The 23,432-nt window shown below is 48.4% G+C and overlaps 1 protein-coding gene across 1 annotated transcript in view; it reads right to left on the bottom strand.

Annotated features, from left to right (window-relative positions):
• The window catches only part of TRPM1 (transient receptor potential cation channel subfamily M member 1), a 95,244-nt gene extending 73,351 nt beyond the window's left edge, over positions 1-21,893 (bottom strand). Inside the window, exon 1 of the mRNA XM_037000485.2 lies at positions 21,800-21,893. The gene's annotated coding sequence lies outside the window, so the exon portion shown is untranslated. The remainder of the gene's footprint in view (positions 1-21,799) is intronic.
• Positions 21,894-23,432: the final 1,539 nt, after the last annotated feature.

Below are 23,432 nucleotides of genomic sequence, written 5' to 3'. Positions count from 1 at the left end.
TCTGAAAATAGGGAGACCTTGAAGATGTGTAGAAACACCGCCCCTGCTTCTAGATATGCCATTCCCCCACTTGCCGATGTAGCAGGAATGGAGAACAAAGAACATTCTGTTTACGCATTCCATAAGCAATTAACTGGAGCCCTGCTGTAGCTCAGTTAGTAGAGCATGGGACTACTTAACCTCAGAGTCATGAGTTCAAGCCCAAGTAGAACGGCAGAGGCAAGCAGCTGGGCTGCTAGCTGGCGACATGTGGGTCTGATTCTATCTTTATTTTCTTTGCCCCCCTTCTGCACTTCAGGACCTGCTCGACTAAGCACGGCTAGACCACATCACTCCCACACAGACTGAGCCAGAACCCTTCAGTCCCCCTCAGACTCGGTCCTGAGGGCCTCCCAAAATTATCGCCCCCTCCGAGAGGTAGCAGGATCCGAAGGCATCGTGCGCGTTCATGTCCCTTTCTCCTTGTGAGATTTAGCCCAACTAGAGAAACGCCTAGGTTCCTTTTCCACTGATCCCACGACATACATCAGGGAGTTTCAGTGGACCCTCCAGTCTTACAGCCTCACATATCATGACATTTTCATGCTCCTGGCCAATACTCTCCTCCCTGAAGAGCGTAGATGAGTTTGGGACTTCGCCCAAACACACACTACCAAAACCCACAGGACTGACCCCACCTATCCCCCTGGCCCCACTGTTGTCCTGGAACAAGACCCACACTGAGATTATAACACGGCCATGGGTCTCTGCTCTTGAGATATTTTTGCCTCCTGCTTAATAGCAGGTCTGAAAAAGGCAGCTCGTAAAGTAGTCAATTTTCAAAAGCTCCAAGACATAATTCAAAAGAGAGATGAAATCCCCTCTGAGTTCTTAGACAGACTCACTCAAGCCCTATTACAGTATACCAGCCTGGACCCAGAAACACCTGAAGGAAGACATGTCCTTATGACATACTTCCTAGCTCAAAGCTACCCCGACATTAAAGCTAAACTCAAAAAGTTGGAACAGGGCCCCGCTACCCCACAGACTGAGATCCTAACAGTGGCCTTTAAAGTCTTCCATAACTGGAAGGAGGAGAAAGAACGCTGTAAACAAAAGGCTGATCAGGCCAATTTCCAGATGTTGGCCCAGCTGATAAAATCACAACCTGGGTGCCCCTCTACAAACAAGCCCCCCCCAGGAGCTTGTTTCAAGTGTGGAAAAGAGGGACATTGCTCAAGGGCATGCCCCTCCCCCAGATCTCCTACCACCCCATGCCCCAGATGCCACAAAAAGGGCCACTGGGGATCTGATTGCCCAACCACCCGAAGGGGAGGCTGGACGAACAACCCCCATCCTAAACCCGCCGTAGTGGGGCTGGCAGAAGAAGATTGACGGGGCCCGGCGGCTTCTCGCCCGACCATTTCAATCACCAAACAGGAGCCCAGGGTTACTTTAACAGTAGACGGTCACCCCATCTCCTTCCTCCTAGATATAGGAGCCACCTTCTCAGTCTTGTGAGAATACCGGGGCCCTACCATGCCAGCCATTACTCCTATAGTCGGGGTAGGAGGTAAACAGATTTTCCCATTAAACCCCCCCCTTTTATGCACAATCCTAGACAATCCCATACCTTTCTCCCACTCCTTCCTGGTTATGCCCCAGTGTCCCATCCCTTTACTAGGACGAGACATCCTTTCCCTCCTCCACGTTTCCATAACTATATCCACTCCCACAGCCCCCAGTACTCCCTTTCTGATGGCTCTCATAGCCGACGACCCCCCTCTACCCAATGAAAGCTCCAGTTCTGCCCTCATACACCCTGTAAATCCCAAAGTTTGGGACATTACAAGCCCCTCCGTGGCCCTATGTCCCCCTGCCTCTATCAAATTATGTGACCCCTCTCAGTATATCTGTCAGGCCCAATACCCCCTAACCACTTCAGCCCTCATAGGCCTCCAACCCATCATTCAAGATCTCTTAAACAAAAATTACCTCAGACCCACTCACTCCCCGTTTAATATCCCCATATTAGCTGTTAAAAAACCAACGGATCTTTCCGCCTCGTCCAAGACCTTCGCCTCATCAACATAGCCGTTGTCCCTATCCATCCCTTAGTTCCAAATCCATACAGCCTTTTATCGCAGATCCCTGCCTCAGCATCCCACTTCTCAGTCCGAGATCTCAAGGACCCATTTTTCTACCCCTCTAGACCCCTGCTCCCAAGATTTTTTTATCTTCACCTGGACGGACCCATACACAAGACATTCTGAACAACTCACTTGGACAGTTTTGCCACAAAGCTTCCGAGATAGTCCCCATATTTTTAGACAGGTCCTAACTCAGGACCTCAAACAGTTTCATCATGATCACTCCAAGTCCACCTTATTACAATACATGGACAATCTTCTACTCTGCAGTCTCTCGTGGGAACAGTCTCTACTTGACACTGCCTCCCTTCTTAACCTTCTAGCTTCCAGAAGTTACCGAGTATCCCCCGTCAAAGCTCAAATCTCTTCCCCTCCTGTCACTTACCTCAGATTCCTTCTATCTCAACAAAGAAAGTCCATTACCTTAGACAGAAAATGGCTCCTCTCTGACCTGCCCGTTCCCAAAACCAAGACAGAAATCCTTTCCTTTCTAGGCCTGGCTAGATATTTTAGAGCGTAGATCCCTAATTTCTCCCCGTTGGCAAGACCCCTATACGACCTCAGCAAGAGCCCCCCTAAAAAACCATTATCCTCCTCACCCCGACACTCCTTCATTAAGCTCTGTCAAGCCCTTGTGGAAGCCCCAGCTCTCCATCTTCCTGATTTGTCGAAGCCCTTCTCATTATACATTCATGAGAGGTCCAGTCAAGCTCTAGGAGTCCTAGGCCAATACTATGGCCCATCCTTTGCCCCAGTAGCTTATCTCTCCAAGCAATTAGACCCCACAGTTCGGAGATGGGCCCCCTGCCTACGAGCATTAGCTGCTAGATGGCTCTTGCAGAAGGCAGCTCATAGACTGACATTCAGGGCGCCCCTTACCATTCTGTCCCCACATTACCTAAAAGATCTCTTAACCTACAAAAGTTTACAGACTCTCCCTCCCTCCAGACTCCTGACCTTACTGTCCTCTTTCCTCCAAAATCCTGTGCACCCCCTTTGCCATCCATACCCGAATCGTGACTTTTTCCTCCTTTACTGCGCTCTCGCTTTTTTTCCCTCATTCCTATTGTCTTCCCCACCACCCCAGCCTCCTTTGTATGGCGATTCAAAGTCAGACAGACTTACACACAGCATCAAACAAAAGTTACTGTCCTCATTGCCACACCAGACTGCCCTCTGAAAAGCTGCTCTGAGCCTTTATACCTCCACTTTCCTCCCTCCACCGAAGTGCTCACTAGCAGCTACCCTTATTCTCCCTACCTCTGCTTCCTCTATGACCAACAACAAGCCTATTGCAGGCGATGGCCAGACACCTACAGGAGATGTCCCTACTGGTCTTGCGCCATTCACTACATGGGTAACTCCCAGTACCCACAGTATTACTCCTCCAACCGTTTCATGAAATATCCCAACGGCTCATTCTACTTATCAATCCCAGATCCCTGGGACTCTCGATGGGCCGCTGGAGTCACAGCCTCAGTTTACTATGGGGGGTCCTCAACCCCCCACGGTACCCTTCATCTCTCTCGAAAATATGTTCCCTCTCATTCCCAGATCTCTCAAGTTGCATCAGATATCAGACATTCCAAAAAAGTCATTATCCAAACTCTTGATGGCGCCTCTTCATCTTCTTATCCCCACCCCTCTTCCCATTTCTCCTACTCTTCATTATAGCTCATTCAGGACACCACCATCTTTCTCAACCACACCCTTAACACCGCCAATTGTTTCTTGTGCGCATCACTACAGCACCCACTGCTGGCCGCCGTGCCCCTTAATATTTCCAACTACTCCTTCCATGCAGAAAGACAACCCCTCTGCCCCCTGGCAGACATACTCCTATGAGAACCAGAATACACAGATAATCTCACCATCCACCACTGTGTAGGCCCAACTCCACCCCCCTCCCGCGCACTTCACTGCCTCCCAACTCCAGCACACCCTGCATTCTCGTCACCCTAATCCCACAGCTTACACTTTACAGCATGGCAGAATTCCTTGAGCTCCAACCTCCCTTGCCCTCGCACACAAAAAGGGCTGCTTTCCTTCCCATCATAGTCGGTATCGCTTTGATCACCTCAGCCATTGGGGCAGGGTTTTTGGGAGAAGCCTTGGGTCACTCTCTATGGGCAGTTAGAGATCTCAACGCCAAACTTGAGGGAGCCCTGACATCCACTGCCAATTCCCTAGCCTCTCTCCAAAGACAGGTCACTTTGCTAGCTAAAGTCACCCTTCAAAACCGGCGGGCCTTAGATCTGCTTACAGCTGAGAAGGGCAGCACCTGCGTCTTCCTCCGGGAAGAGTGCTGCTATTACATCAACGAATCCGGCATTGTAGAAACTGACATCACCAAACTCACCGACCTTGCCTCCAGCCTCCACTCTACTTCCAATTCCAACCCATTCTCTTCAATACTAACAAACTCTCTCCTCACCTGGCTCTGGCCCATTGCAGGCCCCATAATAATCATTCTTCTCACCTGTCTCTTCTTACCCTGTATAATAAAGTTCATCAAATCCCAAGTCGGAAAAATCTCTAATCAAGCTTTCAACCAGCTTTTACTCAGGAACTACCAGCTTCTGGCCACAGAAGATCCCTCACCCTCACGTGACCTCCTCACCACACGCTGAGATGGACCCCTCTCTCCGCTGGAAATTGTTCCTGGAAACAATGGCCACAGACGCCTGGCTCCTGACACCCATATCCTCTTGGCACCATTAGAATCAACAGGTCCTCGACCTATGGTTACAGGGAACCTTCATTGATTTCCAATCTGAAGAAGTCCACATCTACTCGTCCTTACTGCGTGGAGTCCTATCAACCCTTTCCTCCCAATCCTCAAACCCTCACTCCCTTCTCCGCCCCCGTTCAGCAGGAAGCAGCCAGAGAGAAAGCAACGTCCACAACCCCATAGAGGAGAAAGGGGGGAATGAAGGGTCCCCACCAGTAAGATGGCAAACTTCCGGCTTTTCTTCGGGGTCCTCGGTTCCCGCTGGCGCCACCTGAAGCCCAATCACCTCTCGCCCCCCTCCCAATCCCAGCACCTAGCCAACAGCCACCAGCCCCGTAGAAGTGACACCTCAATCAATTCATGCCCCTTCCTATATAACCCAGCACCTTTCCCTAGTAAAGCGGAACTCTCTGGTGAATTGCTGCTGTGTGTCGCTCCTTTACTTTCACCTTTAACTGATCTCACTGAAGATGTCTGTATTCCTAGTCTGGTATCTTTATCCTAGAGAATTAGTATGACCTTGACTTTGCATAAAGCTGAACACAGAGTTTCGATAGGGACTTTATTTTGTTAGATTGCTTTGACTGTAAATATCTTGCCTTGCTTTTTTCGGAGGCCCTTACCCTACTCTGTCCATGGTCCCTGTCTCAGGAGAGGCGCTTTTCGGAGGGCCCGGAGTCCGCCCCTGCCTGTCTGTGGCCCTGGGCAAGTGCAGCTGCCGGCATCCACAGCCCACTCCAGGCTCAACCCACTTCTCTCTGCTTTACTGAGAATCCTTTTCTTCCCCAATGAAAGAGCTAGCATGTGACTAACATATTTTCCCTGTGGGAAAGAGTGCTTTGCTTTAGTATTAATTACTGACTTTTTAAAAAGTTTAGTTAAGAATATCCTCAGTTCAAAATTCCAAGTTCCTGCGGAGTCTCCAGACATGTCCTCGAATCTTTGGAGGACAAACAAGAGGTATTAGAGTCACTCTTTGCCTGTAATCTTTCCTGCAGGGAGGGTCTCCGACCTCCCATCTCACCCCCCAGCCCCGCCGCCTGCCCTTCAGGCCCTCCACCCCACTCCCCTCCTGCCTCTCCCGATCCTCCCACAGAGCCACGAAAGCTGCAGCCCTGTCCGGGGCTCTGCTAGGTCGGCAGGGCCTCCAGGAGGGCCTGGAGAGAGGAGGGACTCAGTGTCCTGTGATCACCAGATGAATGAGGCAGTCTTCTGGCTGGAGCGCGGCCACGCTGCTTAGCTCTTACCGACACCGCCTTCATAAGCCTTGCCCAGCCGGGCACATGCTTAGCGGGAGGGAGGGAACCCAGGTCACCCAGGAAGCGCCTCCGTTCACCTTGGGGAGGAGCTCAGCCTCCTGAATGGCTGCTCAGAGGCACCGAGGCAGGGGAGGGGCTACTGGGTGGAGGGCCCCTGAGTCAAACATTCCTCTTACGGCCAAGGTAATAACAAAGAGCCGCAGAATCTCTCTAAGCCTGTCCTGGGGAGAGGAAACCAGAGCAGAGCTTCCTGTGGTTCCTTTATAAACCCCTTAAGTCCCCCTACTGCCTGGTGTTGGCAGCTCAACTGAAATATTCCTGCCCATCAGAAATGGTTATTTTAAATGTCTCAGGGCAAGATAATAGGAACTGGTGGGGGGAGCAGGAATTGTTAAAATCTGACCCACTAGGACTACATCAAATTAAAAATCATCTGCATATCAAAGAAAACATCAACAAAACAAAAAGGCAACCTACTGTAAGGGACAAAACATTTGCAAAAAGGGGTTAATATCCAAAACACATAAAGAACTCATTCAACTCAACACCAAAAAACAAATAACTCAATTAAAAAATGGACAGAGGACATGACATTTTTCCAATGAAGACACGCAGATGGCCAATGGACACATGAAAAGATCCTCAACATCACTAATTGTCAGGGAAATGCAAATCACAACCACAGTGAGATATCACCTCACACTAGAGTGGCTAATATCAACGAGATAAATAACAAGCATTCATGAGGATGTAGAGAAAAGGGAACACTTGTACACTGCTGGGGGATTGTAAATTGGTGCAGCCACTGTGGAAAGCAGTATGGAAGTTCCTCAAAAAACTAAAACACCATAAAACCCAGAAACATACTCAGATAAAAAAATCATGAATTTGAAAGCTATATGCACTTCTGTGTTTATTGCAGCATTGTTTACAGCAGCCAAGATATGAAGCAACCCAAGTATCCATCAGTAGACAAATGGATAAATAAGAAGTGATACATATATGCAATGGAATATCACTCAGCCATAAAAAAGAATGAAATTTTGCCATTTGCAACAACAGGAATGAACCTTGAGGGTATTATGCTCAGTGAAATAAGTCAGACAGAAACAGACAAATGCCACCTGATTTCAATCACACATGGAAACTTAAAAACAAAACAAATGAACAAACAAAAACAGAAATAGACTTGTAGATACATAATATACTGATGGTTGCCATGGGGAGGAGTGAAACAGGTGAAGGGGAGAAAATCAGCAAATAAATAAATAAATAAATAAATAAAATTTGACCCACAAGAGCATTCACCCCACTGGGAATCTACTGATCAAGGCCAAGTGCAGGGCCATGGAGGGAGTGCCATCATCACACCCCTAAGCCCTCTGAGCTGTGACTTTCTCATCTCTGAAATGGAAATTGCTTTGCATAGTTTTGAACCTCAGCTAGAAAAACACTTGTACAGTGTTGGAGAGGTACTAGATTTAAATGGAAATCCTGGTCATTATTTTTATCACAGGATAGTAAGATGCATAACAGAAATAGAGGCAGTATGTCCTCAAGGCTTCAGTTGCCGGGAGTTCAAAACCAACAGGTGCCGGGAGTTCAGAGGGGTAAGTGTAGGAAGGAAGGGGGTTTAGCTAAACCTCAGAGGATGGGCAAGATTTGAAAAGGTGGATGGGAGACATCTGGGGCTGGGCGTGGGGGTGGGGGTTGTTGGTGGAACAGCATGTGCAAAGCAGCGGGAGTGAGGGTGGCTGGCGAGTGGAGGGAGGAGGGAGGGAAACAGGCTGGGGGAAGGCCAGGATGGTGCCAAGGAGCAGGCAGTGAAGGGCTGGAGGTGAGAGGCAGATGCCTTGTGCCACCCCTCATCTGAGCAGGCCGCAGTGGGGCAGGAGAAGACCCACAGTGAGATCAAGGTTTTGCTGGGGCTTCTCCTGGCAAGTGAGGAGCAGGCAGACGCCAGGCGGCCATATGGTCATGTGCCAGGTGTTTTGTGAGTGCCCACCATGTGGCCAGCATGGGGCTGAGTTCAGGGCTCTGGTGGAGGTGAGCCAGGCAGTCCTGGCCCTGCCCTCATAGGATTCCCTCATGGTCAGGTAACAACTAACAGCAAACAAGCGAGGTAGCAAATAAACCAGAGCATTGCAGATTGTGTTAAGAATATATGGAGAGAATAGAGAAAAAGATAGGATAGAGTATGGTGTGTGTGTGTGGAGTGGGAGTCCAGGTAGGCTGGGAAGTCTTTGCTGAACATGTTACACATTTAAACTGAGAACTGAAAGACCAGAAGAACAGTCTAGGGTGAGGGAACAGTGTGTGCAAAGACCCTGTGGCAGGAATAGCTAGGGGTAGTTGCCAAGGAGCATGGATCAGGAATATGGCATAACGAGACTGGAGAGGCAGGCGGGGCACATTCTGGAAGGATTTTAGGTCACAGTAACTGGTTAGCAGGCAAATAGCATGAACTTATAAGGAATGGACAGTTGGACAAAGGCGAGGAGGGGCACCAGTAGGAAGACTGGAGTGTGGTCAGGACAAGAGATGTGTGGGCCTGGACTAACTTGGGGGCAGTAGAGGCAGAGTGGGGTGTGCAGACTGGAGATGGCTGGGGCCGGAGGGACAGGGAATGGGTCTGACGCTGACGAGAAAGGACTAAGAAAGGTGAGGAACCCAATAATGACCGCTGGGTGTCTGACCTGTGGGACTGGGTGGCTGGTGGTGCTATTTATGGAGGTGGGGCAGCTGGGGCACAGGTGTGAGGGGGAAGTCAGGCTGTCTGCTGTGGATGCCTTAGGCTCCAGGTGCCCGCTGGACTCCCAGATACAGTGGAGGTGTCTCCTAGCTGCTGGTAGCATGAATCTGGGACTCAGTGTACAAGTGGTGTCTAAAATAATGGGCATCCCCAAGATTGCTGATTTGATGGACAGACTGCAGATAGATGAGAGAAAGGCTCCCCAGCACTGGGCCCTAAGGAGCAGGAAAAGGCCGGCAAGGGGGTGGGGACAGAGCGGCACCATGGGGCCTTGATGGCCCCTCTGCCGTCATGTGTCCATGATGGGCTGAGCCAGGTGTGGGAGGGAAGTGGGGCGGAGTGTGCTGAAGAGCGTGGGAACTTGGCGGGGTGGGTGGTGGGGTGTCTGCAAGTTCATTTTTGTTTGTTTGCTTTTGGTAAAGAAAGAAATCTCTGCTCCAAACATGACCAAGGGAACCTTTGAACAATGTGGGTGGTGGTCACCCTGGTGCTCAGTGTCATATTATGCCCTGGGCTCATGTGGATTTAGAGCAAAGGGCCTGAGGAAGCATAGACAGCCAGGATCACCCGCTGCGAGACATTTCTGTGGAGGAGAGCCCACAGTAGTGGGGGCTGGAGGGGCCCAGGACTCAGAATTTGGCCCCCTGGCACATGTGCCCATGGTGGGGATGACCTACAAGGAGGGGTGCATGAGGGAGGAGCAGGCTGCAAGGGGACACCCCCGAGAGGGCTGAGGCTGGGATGGGGTGACAGGGAGCAGTTGGGGGCTGGACAAAAGAGCTTCTGGCCGGGGTAGATGTAGCCACGGGAAGTGGCTTCTGAACATAAGAACTGTTCACTGCTGGGCGAGTCCCTGTTTACTCAATGGCCCTGTTTCTTGGGCCAAAATTAACAGCAAACCCCACAGTGAAATGACTGATTTGTGGACCAATTTAGCCAAAAGAAACCGCTTGTCTCATGTCTATTTAGAGCGCAAGCCTCAAACTCATCCCGAGGCTGTATGTGGGCCCCCCTTGGACTTGGTTTGACCTCTGCATAAAGAGAAGAATTTGCTGCCATTATTAACTGAGAGGGAGATTACCCGTGAAAATCTCTACCTCTGGCTTCTCTGGAATGCTCTTGGGAAGTGGGAATGCCGGCTGATGTCTGCACAGCTCTAGGTGATTTTGAGTCCCACACACTCCCTGGCCCTGCCCTTGCCTGGCTTCAGGGGGCACCTGTGGGCCCCATGAAGGGCAGCACCTGCATGCCTGGAAGCTCTCCATCGAGAGAATCAAGCAACCTCCCCACCAAAGCACTGACACAAACCACCTTTCCTCCTGTGGGCGAAGGATTAAAAACCCCGGAGTCATGCCTTCCTGCCCTACCACTGTAGGAGGCCCTGGTCCCCAGTCCAACATGCCATTTCTGGGTGGTTGGGAAACAACTGCCAATGGGTGAGAAGAGTAATGACATTGGCTGAGATGCCCCATCTCGCCTCTGTCACTGCCCCATACAGGTAGGAGCCAAACTCAGTGCCCACCCTGCCGTTGCCCCCACTTGGCTGTGCCTCTGGTTTCACGTCTGTAAATGAGGACGATAACAAGAGACTCTGATGCAGAGCGTGGAAGAACTTTGAGACCTAATTTTCTGAGCTTTATCATCACAGTCCCCAGAAGAGAACAGAGCCAACCTGCAGCCCATCCGCTCCCCGGGGCCACGGTTCCCTCTCCCCCGTATCACCAGCAACTCTCTCTCCTCGGCCCCCACTGGGACACATAAGACAACCCTCTAGACTAGAGTCCCAGAAACAGAGTTGGATCTTTGGCTAAAGGAAGTGACTTTCTTCTTCTTTACTTTCTTGTTTAAAAAATTGAGATATAATCCACAAACCCTAACTAAAATTCACCTTTTAAAGTGTGTAGTCAGTGGTTGTTAGTATGTCCCCCAAGATTGTGCAACCATCACCACTGTCTAATCCCAGAGCATTTTTCCCATCCCCCCGAAAAAGTCCTGTACCCATTAGCAGTCCCTTCCAAGCCCCCCAACCCAACACCGAGTCTCCAACAACCACTAATCTGCTTTCTGTCTCTATGGATTTGCCTATTCTGGACATTTTACATAAATGGAATCATGCAATATATGACATTTTGTGTCTAGCTTCTTCCCCTTGGCATGATGCTTTCAAGACTTTTCCATGTTGTGACATGTCAGAGTGTCCTTTTTATGCCTCCGAATATTCCATGGTACAAGCTCCTCACTTGATGGACGCCTAGGTTGCTGCCCCTCTTGGCTACAGCAGAGAGTGGTGCCCTGCGGACCCGTCTCTTGCTAAAGGGAATAGTGAGGGAAGCTAGGAAGAGAGGAAGGCAATTCATTAACTGCTGGCTGTGTGGTTAGGGTAAGGGATGACACTTTTTTCTTTAATTTCTTCATTGTCCATATTGTGTTTTTAATTTTCTAAGAAAAACCTAACTGACTTTAAAAAGTAAATGAGAATGTGCCGAGGTAGCTGGCCAATGTTTGGAGTCTATGAGCCCAGCTGCAGATGGCTCTGTGGGGCCAGCCTCCTGGTCACACCCTTCGGGTTTTTGCAGCACCACCAGCAATTTAACCTTCCAGTAACACTTCTGGTTGCCCTTCCATCATTTTGGGTTTATGCATAGTTTAAGCTGCAATTGCAAATAATGGAGTCAGAGGGTATACCTTGAATGGCAAGTAGTAGCTTAATTCACAATTTCAGAGAGATCTTATTTTTTTCTATATTTGAAGAAAAAGTTGCAATGAACTGGATGTTTGTGTCCCCTGCAAATTCATATGTTGGTATCCGAACACCAATGTGAAGGTATTAGGAGGTGGGGCCTTTAGGAGGCCATTAGGGCATGAGGGTGGAGTCCTCAGGAATGGGATTAGTGTCCTTATAAAAGACCCCAGAGAACTAACTGGCCCCTTATGCCATGAGAGGACACAGCAAGAAGACAGTCATCTGTGAACAAGGAGGTGGGCCCTCACCAGACACGAGACCTGCCAGCAACTTGATTCCAACCTCCAGACCTGGAAGAAATAAATGTCTGTTGTTTATGAGGCACCCAGTCTGGTATTCTGTTCTAGCAGCCCAAACCAGAGAAAGCAAAAGTCTTAACAAAATTCAGGGTATGGATTTCATCCAAATTGTCTGGCTTTTGGTGTTAAAATGTGAGCACATGCCCATTTGTTTTTGGAATAATCATGCTTGATGCAGGCAGATCACATGAGATTATTCTTAATTCAGAGCAGTGCTGGCCAGATGCCTGCTAGACTTCTCACGTGTGCTGCCTGCCAGGCTGACCTCACCATAAGTGAGGGGGTCATTGGCCTTTGGATAGAATGCAGGGTGGTGATTAGTTAAGCCCGTGCAAGTACAAATAGTCAATTAGGAGAAACAAAACAAAACAAAACAAAACAAATGGTGGGTCTCATCAGAGCGATCCAGACGCTTCCGTAAGCAGCTGGGCCAGCTGAATAATCAGCACTGGGGTTCAGGCTCTTGGGTCTTCAACATTTGCTGCTCACATTCTGTCACTGACAGGAAAGAGGGGAGCTGCTGTTCGGGAAGATGACAGAGTTGCGGAGATGATGGTGGTGATGGTTGCACAGCAATGCAGGTATACCTAAGGCCGCTGAACTGTATTCTCAGGGTTAAGACGGTAGCTATAAAAGCTATGATATGTGTATTTTACCATAATTAAATATAAAAATTCCTGTATAATGTGGATAACTGGGCTCTAGTTCAGGCCCTGAAATCAGAGTCAGGGCATGGCAATCAGTTTTTTATCCAGATTTCTTAGTTTGATCAAGTTTTTGAGATCCACTATCCATGTTGCATTCAGCTTCCTGCCACTCTGCTTGGGTCCTTCCAAGCCAGATCGCCCAAAGAACTGCAAGATCTTGTTGTAGGGCAGACAACTCAGGACAGATGCTTCTGATGGCAGTGCTGGCATCTGGACAGCTGGGGAAGAAATCGTTACTCAGAAGTTGCTGAGTGCGTCTAATGCCGTTGGACCTGGTGTGCCTTTCTTGAGTGATGGGCAGGGCCAGGGTTAGGATGAGGCCAGTGAGGTGTGCCCCTTGGGGTGCCAAAAATTCAGTAACTGAGATAAATAACATTTCATACTTTGTTTAAAAAAATCAATGCAAAAAATCCATGGTGAACACAATATCAAAATTTTAAAGACAGGCTATGGTTGCTTATTTTGTGCAACCTTGCGTTATTTTGCAAAGGTCATTTCCAATCAGCTCAGTTCTTGGGTCTCTCAGCCAGCATGTCTCCCCCTCAGTGGTCGTCTGAGAGCTGACAGTGGCAAGCCAACATGCTGTGTGCAGTGAGGCCTCATACATAGTCATGTTTTTGACTGTGGAGTTATTCTCTTCCCCATGCAGTTCAAAATATGGGAGGATATTTTTCTAAGTGTATGCAGGGCACCCATTCTTCCTTCTCTTACAGACTCCAATATGGCTCAGCACGACGCCCATGACAGGTCGCTGGTGCCCATGGCAGGCTGAGCCTCCTGCTAGTCCACATAGTTGCTGGAGGACAGTGGGGAGGCCCACGTTGAGTGGACTTGGGGGTCACAGCTGAGAAGGCACATTTCAGAGGCATGGTGGCTGGGACAGGGCGGGAGCCATCTGGGTTTCTGTAACAGCAGAAGCACAGGGACCCCGGCCTGGGGGTGATACCCCGCAAGGCCAGGGAGGCTTCAGCTCCAGGGCTCTGCCCTTACAAGGGCCTATTCCAGACCTGAACTAGATTTGCAACATCTAATTTTCTGTTTTTCTCATTAAAGAGGAGCCCTGAAGTATATACCCAAATGTCCCTCCTTGAGCCCTGCCTGCCCCTCTGAGTCACAGCCGTGCCTCTGCTATGTGGCCCACATGAGGCTGATGTAATATGGGGCAGAGGATGACATTGGGGCTGGCTTGGGCACGGGGTGGGGCGGGGGGTGGCCATTCCATGGGATGGCGGGTGATAGTGGTGGGGAGGGTGTGGTTTTTGGCTTTGCTTAAAATTAAACACAAAGAAACACCCCTAAACTAATGTGCTCAATGGAACAAATCAAAAAGACTTAGAAATATCTAAATTAAGGTGTTTGTCTCTCCCCCACCAACCTAACCCCTGTTAACAGTGGTGTGTTCCCTTCAGACATTTTGTCCTGCTTACTCAAACACACATACTTCGTTTAAAAACTTTAAGAGAAATGAAATGTTAGTGAAAACTGTGGGCATCTTTTAGAGCCACTGCACGGAGGGTCCCTCACCCTGTACCAGGGTGTGGCATTCTACTGCACCGCATTGCCAGGAGTCATTGCTTTCTGACCATATTCCACATGCGGACACTCTGAAAAGATTCTTCCCAATGGGCCTAAACTGGTGCTTGAAAGTTTTACTATTAAAGTCATTTCTTTGAGTTGAGGCTTTGATGGTGGCCCTTCAGGTACAAGTACAATAAGACATGGTAGAAAGACAAGGATTTGGGACTTTGACATACCCGAGTCAGCCCCTAGATGTGCCATTTCTTATCTTTAAGACCTTGGCCAAGTGATTTAACTTTTCTGAGCCTAGGGTGTCCTGCATGGAATATGGAGTTGTTGTAAGGATTAAGTACAATTAAGTGTGAAAAACCTTGAGCACACTGTCTGGCAAAGACTAATATTTAGTAAACAGTTTTTGAGTTTCTTAAATAAGCATTAACTGAATTAGGAGTAACAATGGTAAGATTTAAGCTGCCCTTTACTTGCCCAGGATCTGCCGGGCCGGGTGGGTAGACTTTAGGATACTTTGTTCCTATTCCCTAGTCCAGGGACATGGAGACAGGAGGCTGGTGGGATGGTGTGGATAAGAGTCAAGCCCAGTCCTGGCCAGCTGTCCCCAAGTTCAGGGACATTGTGACAAGACAGAGACTCTTTCCTCAACAATTCACAGCCCAGTCATCAGCCCTAACAACACTGGACATAAATCTTAGTTTGTGCTTTTGCAAAGCTTCCTTCACCAGGGTTCCCTTTCTCTGTCCTTAGAGCAGCTGTGTGGACAGTATGACCATCCATGCTAAATTGGTTTCCTGGAATTCCTGAAGACCAGGGTGCATACATTAGTCAGTAAGCGCCCCTCATTTCACAGCACTGCTTGTGCACAGGTTGGCCTGGGCAGTAATCGTCTCCAGGAGACTGAGAGCCAGGATGGGGCAGATGGAGGAAGGGCGAGGGAGCCCCTGTGGTGGGCACTGCTGAAGGGCCCCGGGTTGGGAGCAACAGGGAGCATCCTGGCGGGTGGGACCTGGGGTGGGCATGGCTGCAAGAAGATGGGGGAGGCGATGGGTGTGCAGGAGGAGCTGCCTTCTAGGCTGTCCTCACCAGTGTGGTCTGTAGTGACCTGTGACTCATGACCAATGTCTGGGCTGCCCATGTATTTATAGATAAATGTTCCTACAAACAACTCAGCATTTAAAACTTGGAGGGTTATGTCAGAGAAAATGTCTCTTAAAAAGTTCAGCAGGCCTTTACAGTCTGGGCCATCTTGGGTGTCATGAAGGAAGGCCAGCATTCATGTATTTCACACTGGTAGCTTATGAAGCCCCCTTGGGGGCTGGGCTTTGCTGGTTCCAGGTGTGCTGAGTGGACTTAGACCTCAGGAGCTCCCAAGTGGGCACACTGACATGTAAAGGTGTGTATAGTGTGCTGGTACCAGACACGGTAGGAGTAAACACTTCTCTCTGGAAGATGGGGGAGGCCTTGCAGAACAGTCTAAAGCAGAGAGGGTACATCTGGCTCATCTTTGGTACATGAGAATTTGGCCAGGCATAGGAGCAATGGGGAAAGGCATTCTTAGAAGAGGGAAGAGTAAGGATCCCATATCTCCGCTGCAGTGATCGTGGTGACTACCACGCAGAACTGAGATGCGGTTGGTTGTTGGGGAGAGGGAGTTGGTCTGCAGAGACCATGTGCTCCCTCACTGTGATTTTTATAGATGAGGAAACAGGTGGTGGAGGGTTTCAGACTTTGGCAGGGGCTCTGGGACTTAAGTGGGCATCTAGAGGGTGTCATGGAGCCTCCAGCCCTGGTTGGCCTCATGTCCTGGTGGCTGGACCTGACCCATGTGCACAGCCTGAGTCCCATCACATATTGGTCTCCTCTGGCAGATTCAAAATGCTTTCTCCAAAATCAGTAGATGCTTTTGAACTCCTCCATTTAAGGAGAACCGAGAACTTTTTGGCATTGTCCAGGAAGCAGAGCACGCACATGGGCCCCAGTCCGGTAGTTCGGCATGGAGGTTTACCCCAAATATGCTATTGCACATGTGCACCAAGGGACCACACACATGTGTTCACAGCAACACCCTTCATGAGAGACTCAACAGACAGCAACCCAGATGCCCAGCTGCAGCAGGATCTGTAAGTACACTGCTGCATATTCTCACAAGGGAACATCATATGGCAATGGGAACAGACAAACTACCACGAACATAAGGATGGTTGTCAAACATAACACAGAGCAAAAGAAACACATCATCAAGGACACACAGTATGATTCTATTTATATAAAGTTCAAATGCAGGGAAAGCTAAATAATGTATTATTTAGGGATACAGATGAAGTCCAAAATAAAACAGCCATGCTCCCAAAGAATCCACAAAAAAGCTACTAGAGCAAACAAACAAATTCAGCAAAGTTGCAGGGTACAAGATTCATACACAAAAATCAGTTGTGTTTCTAAACACCAGCAATGAACAATCCAAAAAGGAAATTAGGAAAACAATTCTATTTATAGTAGAATCAGAAAGAATAAAATACCTAGGAATAAATTTAACCAAGGAGGTGAAAGACTGGTATGTTGACTTACAGTCAAAAGACATTGCTGAAATGCAACCCAAAACCATGAAGCACGACTTCACTCCTACTAGGATAGCTATAGTAATAATAATAATAATAAAATAATAATAATAATAATAATAATAAACCCCAAAGCATAAAGCAGTAACAAGTATTGTCAAGGATGTGGAAAAATTGGAACTCATATATTGCTGATGGAAATGTAAAAAAAAAAAGTGCTGGTAGAACAGCCACTTTGAAAAACAGTTTGGCAGTTCCTAAAGAAGTTAAATGTAGAATTAGTCTATGACTCAGCAATTCTACTCCCAGGTAAATACTCAAAAGAACTGAAAGCAGGTATTCAAACAAGTAATGTACACTTGTGCTTGTAGTTGTGCTATTCACAGTAACTACAAGGTGGAAATGGTCCAATCGTCCATCAATGAATGAATGGATAAACAAATTGCAATATAGTCACCCAGTGGAATACTATTCAGCCACGAAAAAGAACAAGGCACTGATATAGGCTTTACAACATGGATGAACTTTGAAAACATGCTAAGTGAAAGAAGCAGACACAAAACACATATTGTATGATTCCATTTAGACTAAATATCCAGAATAGGTAAGTCCATACAGAGAGAACACAAATTGGTGTTTTCCAGGGGATGGGAGGAAGGTGAAAGGGGAGAAATTGCATAGCAGGTTTTGCCTGATAGTGACAGACATGTTTTGGATAGCTGGGAAGAGGAGGCTGTGGTCATGCAACATTGTGAATGTGCTAAATAACACTGAGTTGTTTGCTTTAAAGTGGTTAATTTTATGTTCTCTGTGTTTTATCTCAATAAATTATTTTAAATAGTTAACAACATTTCAACCTCAAAACAAACAGAACAAGAGATACAGAAATGCAGAGGAGTGAGCCTCCAACAGCCAGGGAGCGAAGCAGTGCGACTGGAGGGGGCCAGGGTGACGTACACGGGTTTGCCTTGCTTTCCTTTGAACTTTACCCAGGCATTTTATACACTGCTTATAAATGCTGTAGCTCACAGTAAGCTCTTTTGAAAGAATAAACAAGAGGAAGAGAGAGAAACAGAATCATGTGCTGGGCATTAGTGAGTGTCCTAATCTTTGCTTTCTCCCTCCTTGATTGGGAACCTGTGGATTGCCACAAAGATCCTGGGGACACCTCTCCAGCTCCCCTTCCTGGTTTGGCCTGGCCAGCTCCATCAGGAGGGAAAGCCAGGTGGGAAGGCACTGTTTCTGAGGGCCTCCCTGAGAGCCCAGTCTGGGCTGCCGTGGTAGGAGGGTGCTTCCCGTGCCTGCAGGAGAGTGGCTTGAGGGCCAGGGTGGCCTCCCTGTGCCCACTGGCTCCCACTGGGGCATCCTGTCCTTTTCAGTGGTGCTTCTTGTCCTTTGCTACTCAGCAGGACCCTGCCCCCTAGACTCCTTCTCTCAGGACTCCCAAGACCCACTGTGTGTGTGCATGTGAACACACACTTGTGTGTCCCTCAGGGATTGTGATGCCTGCCAGGGACACCAAAAAAAAAAAAAATAGAAAGCTAGAGATTGGCTCCTCACTGAGTGTTGTTTGCTGACCTCAGACGAGGCCATGGGGAGCTGGCACTGCTCATCTGCCTCTCTGCGCGCCCCCTGCAGAAGCTGGAACAGGGGCCCTCACCTACCCACCACTCTGCCCACCACAGGGATGGGCCACAACCACCACTATCGGGGCATAGAACTGGGCATTTAGGAAGAAGAAGAGTTTAGCTCAACCCTTTGGTTTTACTTTTAAGGAAACTGCGGTCCAAACCGCTAGGCTGGTTGGTGGCCAGAATGGCTGAGACCTGTCTCCCTCTCACACAGACTCTGGGAAGCACGCTTTGGGAGGCGAGCTGGAATGACTGTCACAGAGCGAAATGCACACAGCATAGCCACTTCCAGGGAACCCGCAATCCGGAAACATTTTATATGCACACAGGCAATATATGGATGGTTGTTGCAGCATATTTTGACCTGAGTGAAAAATTGGAAACCTCCCAATTTCTCACTGGTGAAACCAATTACAATGTACCAAATCATGGGCTACTTAACTATTAAAAAGACTAAAATAGAACTTAGAAGTTATGAAGTGTAAATATCTGTATTACTAATTGAAAAAAAAAGTGTCTTTCCGGTTTGAGCCAGCTGTGCAAGAACAAACCTTGCCATGCAAAGGCCTAGAGCTGTGTTCGCCACCATGGTAACGTGGCTACCTACCCATGCTACCAAGCACCTGAAATCAGGTGGTCTGATTGAGATCTGCTGTGAATTTAAGTGTAAGACAGCATGCTACCATTTACTACGTAAGACTGTCCAAAAATAGGACATAAAATACCTCACTCATATGGACTACATATTGAAATGATAATATTTGGGCTATATTGAGTTTATTAAGTTTTAAAATTGATTTCATTTATTTTAACATGGCCTAACTTTGTTTTTTTAACATGGCTACTTGACAATTTAAAATTATGTCTGTGGCACAGGTGGTTGGGTGGCACTTGTGTAGAATAATAGACATCAAACTCCCCAGTATGCTCAGCAGTGGGGGTGGGGTGGGGAGGAGGCAAAGGGTGTAAAGAAGGCTTCACCTGCCTCTTCTACCTGGTTGTACAACTTTACATATTCACATATTACCTTTACAATGATTCACAAACAAAAATGGACACTGTTGCCATGGTCTTTGCCCAGGATGTTTTCCATGTCACCATGCCTGACAAATCTGCCTGCTGCCATGCCCTGCCTCCAGGGAAGGCCCGTGGCCCAGGCCACCTGCCACATCAGCATTACTTTTGTCTTGGGGCATATCAAGCATGACCAGCCCGTTCTCACCGCATTCATGGAGAGGGCAGACCAGGTGGGGCAGCAGCCGTCAGCAGTGTGGGGCCTGGGAAGGCACAGGGGAAGAAGACAGCAGCTGCCATGGGGAGCACAGCAGGGTGACATTAGCTTGTTTTCTTAAAGCCAACGCCTGCATTGTGAATGCATTCTTTCCCCCCAGTTGTATAGCAATTGAAGGCACAGCTCCTGGAAACCAGCAAGATAAATTCTAGTACCTGTGTTCTACGAGAGCCTGACAAAGTCGCCCCTGTGTGTGAAACATGTCTGGGGCAACGCACCAGTCATTTCTTGGGCCCTGGTTGCTCCCAATGGATGCTGTAATTCGTTTACGGATTGCTGGGTCTAATGTTGGAGCTAGACAAAGAGCAGCATGGCAGGTAGGGACTGGTCAGATCCCTTTGCATATCAACAAGTCTCTAGCTACGGTCTTTTTAATAGAAGTATCACGATGTGGGAACCCTATTTATCCCTAGGTCATGGAAGGAAACCAGGGAATTTACACACACACGCACACACACACACACTCACACTCACACACACACAAATTATAGGACATCTTGAAACATTTTCAACAAAGCAAAGGAGACTTTTCTAAAAACATCTATTGCTGCAAGTAAGAGGACTGTAAGTCAATACAAAGTCTGTTTTAGTGTCAATTCAGAATGAAGATTATTAGCTACTTAAAATGCCCATATGTCATTCTGTTTCTTGTACTTATCAACTTTGCAAAGCAAATAAATGAGGTTGCAAAGAGCCTAACCAAATTCCAGACTCCTCCTAGAAAATAACCAATAAAACATAAACAATTACAGTAAACACATTCAACATTAGTTATGTTTCCAGTTGCAGAGAGTGGCCAGCTTATGCTACAAATATTGTAAATGCTGTGAGTTAAAACTGTGCTAGATAATTTGTAAAATAGTATTTGGTGAACATTCTCAAAAACAATCCTTCCCTAAAATCAAATCCATATTATTTAAGTCCACTCTTAGAGAGGCCAGTTTCCCTTCTTAATTCCTCACCAAATATTTAATTTAGATGGAGCAAATTTGCGTTCTTTTTTCTCTCCCTGCCTCTTTCCCCTCCTTCATTCTCACTGCCTACATCCTGGGCATCCCAGCGACAATTCCTGGAACTATTTTCATTCTTCCCTACATCTCCACTATTGCTGCTAAGGTTAAAAAAAAAAGGAAAATGTATTTTAGTCATTATTTTAGGAAATTTAATTTTATTATGTATATTTTAAATAATTAAAAAATTATTTTAGAAAATTCAGTAATAATTTTGGAGCATTATTAAAGTAAAAGAAGAGGAAATGTACAAAGGAATGGATAAACATCACCCATGCAGCCTTCATCCTAAAATAACAATGGATAGCATGTTTTCAGTATATTCCCAGTACCCTGAATAGATATTTTTATGAATAGATTAGATGTGTGTGTGTGTGTGTGTATATATAATGAAAAATGATTATTCTACACATCATTACACATTCTTTTCTGTCATTTTCAAAGTGACTACATTGTATTTCATCCTGTGGATAGACCATGATTTATGTGCCCAGTCTCTGTTTTGGACCCTTGGACTGTTTCCTGTGTCTCACTATAGTAAACAATGCCATGTAAAATTTGACCTGCCCTCAGGATTCTTTCCTCAGGATGGATCCCTAGACATGGACTTGTTGCTCTTTGGCATGTATGGCTGAACTGCCTTCCAGAAACCAATTCCCACTGCCCCCAGGAGTGGGAGGGAATCCCAACCTCCCTCCACAGCCTTGTGTGTAACCAATCTTTTCCCTGAACTTTAATAGTTAAAATGTCAGCTGATAAAGCCTGACAGGTATAAACCCTTACCCAAACTTCAGCGTCCCCCCGGGCTCTCTGGGACAGGCACACACTCTCTCCAGGAAGTGAAGGGCCAAGGTAAGATGCTAAGGAGAGACAAGCGGAGGCTGAGCTCTGGATCTGAGCTTCTCAGCAGACCCCTGGCCCCTGTGTTCAGAAGCTGGCCCTGAGGAAGCCTCAGTGTGTGGGAGCCCGGCTGGTGGCTATCTGACAATGCTTTTCCCCGCAGGCTGGGCCCGGATTCAGCAGCCATTCCCACAGCACCCTGTCCAGTCAGCCTCAGCAGGAGAAGAGCTAGAGGCCCCAGGAAGCAGGACCCTGCACCTAAGCCCAGCCTCACGTGGGCTTAGCCACACCTGAGGTCATGCACACCTGGGCTTACCTGGTGCAGCGGCAGCGTGGGAAGGGTGCAGCCTAGCTTTCTCTCCTCCTCTGGCCAGGCAGGAAGCTGTCTGAGGAAGGGCCACACTTTAAGAGGAGAAGTCCACATGAGAAGCATGTGAGTGCCTGTGTCCAGGCCTCATGATTCTGGTGAGACTATGGCCCCGTGATCTGGATCCCAGGCCAAAAAAAAGGAAGCCAGGGCCCCATGCTGGCCAGGCTGCTCAGTGTGGAATCCCAGGAGAGCAGCCTTGGGGTCTGAGACAGTGGGAGGTGGTGGTGGGGGCAGCTAGAACTTCCCCTTTGAAGTGACCCTCCCCCCAGCCAGGCCTTCGCCTGCTTGTCAGCATGGTTTGCATAATTAAGACAATTGGACCTCACAGTCCTTTGAGAAGCCCCTCATCAGGGGGGCAGTGCCGGGCCCTGGGAGCCAGGAGGTGGCGGCACATGGCACTGATCATCCCTAATCCTTTTCCAGATCATTGGAGGTTGGGCCAGAGGCCAAGGTGAACTCCACTTTGAATGCAGCGTGAGTCCCCCATGACTCATCCCCATCTGGGGGCTCCTCATCCCCACTGTCCGCCCTCCACAGCAGCCCGTGTGAACTGTAGCCTAGCCATCCCAAAGCTGCCATGATGGGAGCTTTTTGGATTTTTGGATTTGCTGTAACAGTGTGCTTGGTTATTCCAGCTTTCCATGAGCTTTCTTAGTATGGCAGGAAAGAAAAAGCCCAAACCCTGAAATTCTCCCCTATGCAACCCTCTATGCAGGGTCAGGTCTCCCCACACACCTGCTGCAGATGAGTGACAGAGATGCAAGGGCAGTTAGGCAGTTCCCATTTTACAGGCCAGGACACGGAGGCTTTGGGTGGCTGACTTGCCCAGAGAACGTGTGAAGGGGAGCATAGCTGGCTCAGGCTGTCATGTTCACCCCTGGAGCCAGGGATACAGCCTGAACCTGGGACAACACCCACCCCCAGCTGCAGGAGGCCATACTCACACCCGGAGGACACCTCTGAACTTGGGGGTGGATGACGACTGTGCAGATGGGCCGGGCCATTTTCTGGGGAGTAGGGCCGTCCTTCACTGTCATCAGCTTCTCTCAGGTCTGTGCCCACCAAGGGTTGACAACCTTGTCCCAAAAGAGTGGGTGGTTGGGGGTCCAAGTGTGACTCCCTCACGCTTTGCCAATGCACACAGGGAGGGGGCAAGCAGGGCAATGCCACCGAGCCACAGCTCTGGCCTGGCAGCACGACTGTTTTCTTAGTAAACTGGTGGTTGGCTCTGGGGGTCTGATAGACTCATAGCTTTTCGCAGGAGTCCCTCCAGGGGCAGAAGACATTCTGTAAGTGGCAGTAGTTCTGCTGGCATGAGTCAAGGCAGCATTTGGAGGCAGGACATTCCTGGGACATCAGGCATCAGACTGCAAGTGGTTAGGGAGGTGCCCTGTGAAGCGTGAGCCTCCCACCTTCTCTGCGGCATGCTCCATGGCCGGCCCTGTCATGGCTGCAAAGTGTGGAAGCTCCGTGGTCAGTGCCAATGACCAGCCTCGTCCCAGCCAACCAGTCAGTGCCTCTCCAGCCAGTGGACACTATTGTTACTAGTCAAATTGGCCCTTTCTCTTATTTGACTCTC

This window comes from Manis javanica, chromosome 18, assembly GCF_040802235.1.
Source record: "Manis javanica isolate MJ-LG chromosome 18, MJ_LKY, whole genome shotgun sequence".
Lineage (NCBI taxonomy): Eukaryota > Metazoa > Chordata > Mammalia > Pholidota > Manidae > Manis > Manis javanica.
Note: the sequence above shows the minus strand (reverse complement) of the source record. Positions and strands in the feature narration are given on the sequence as shown.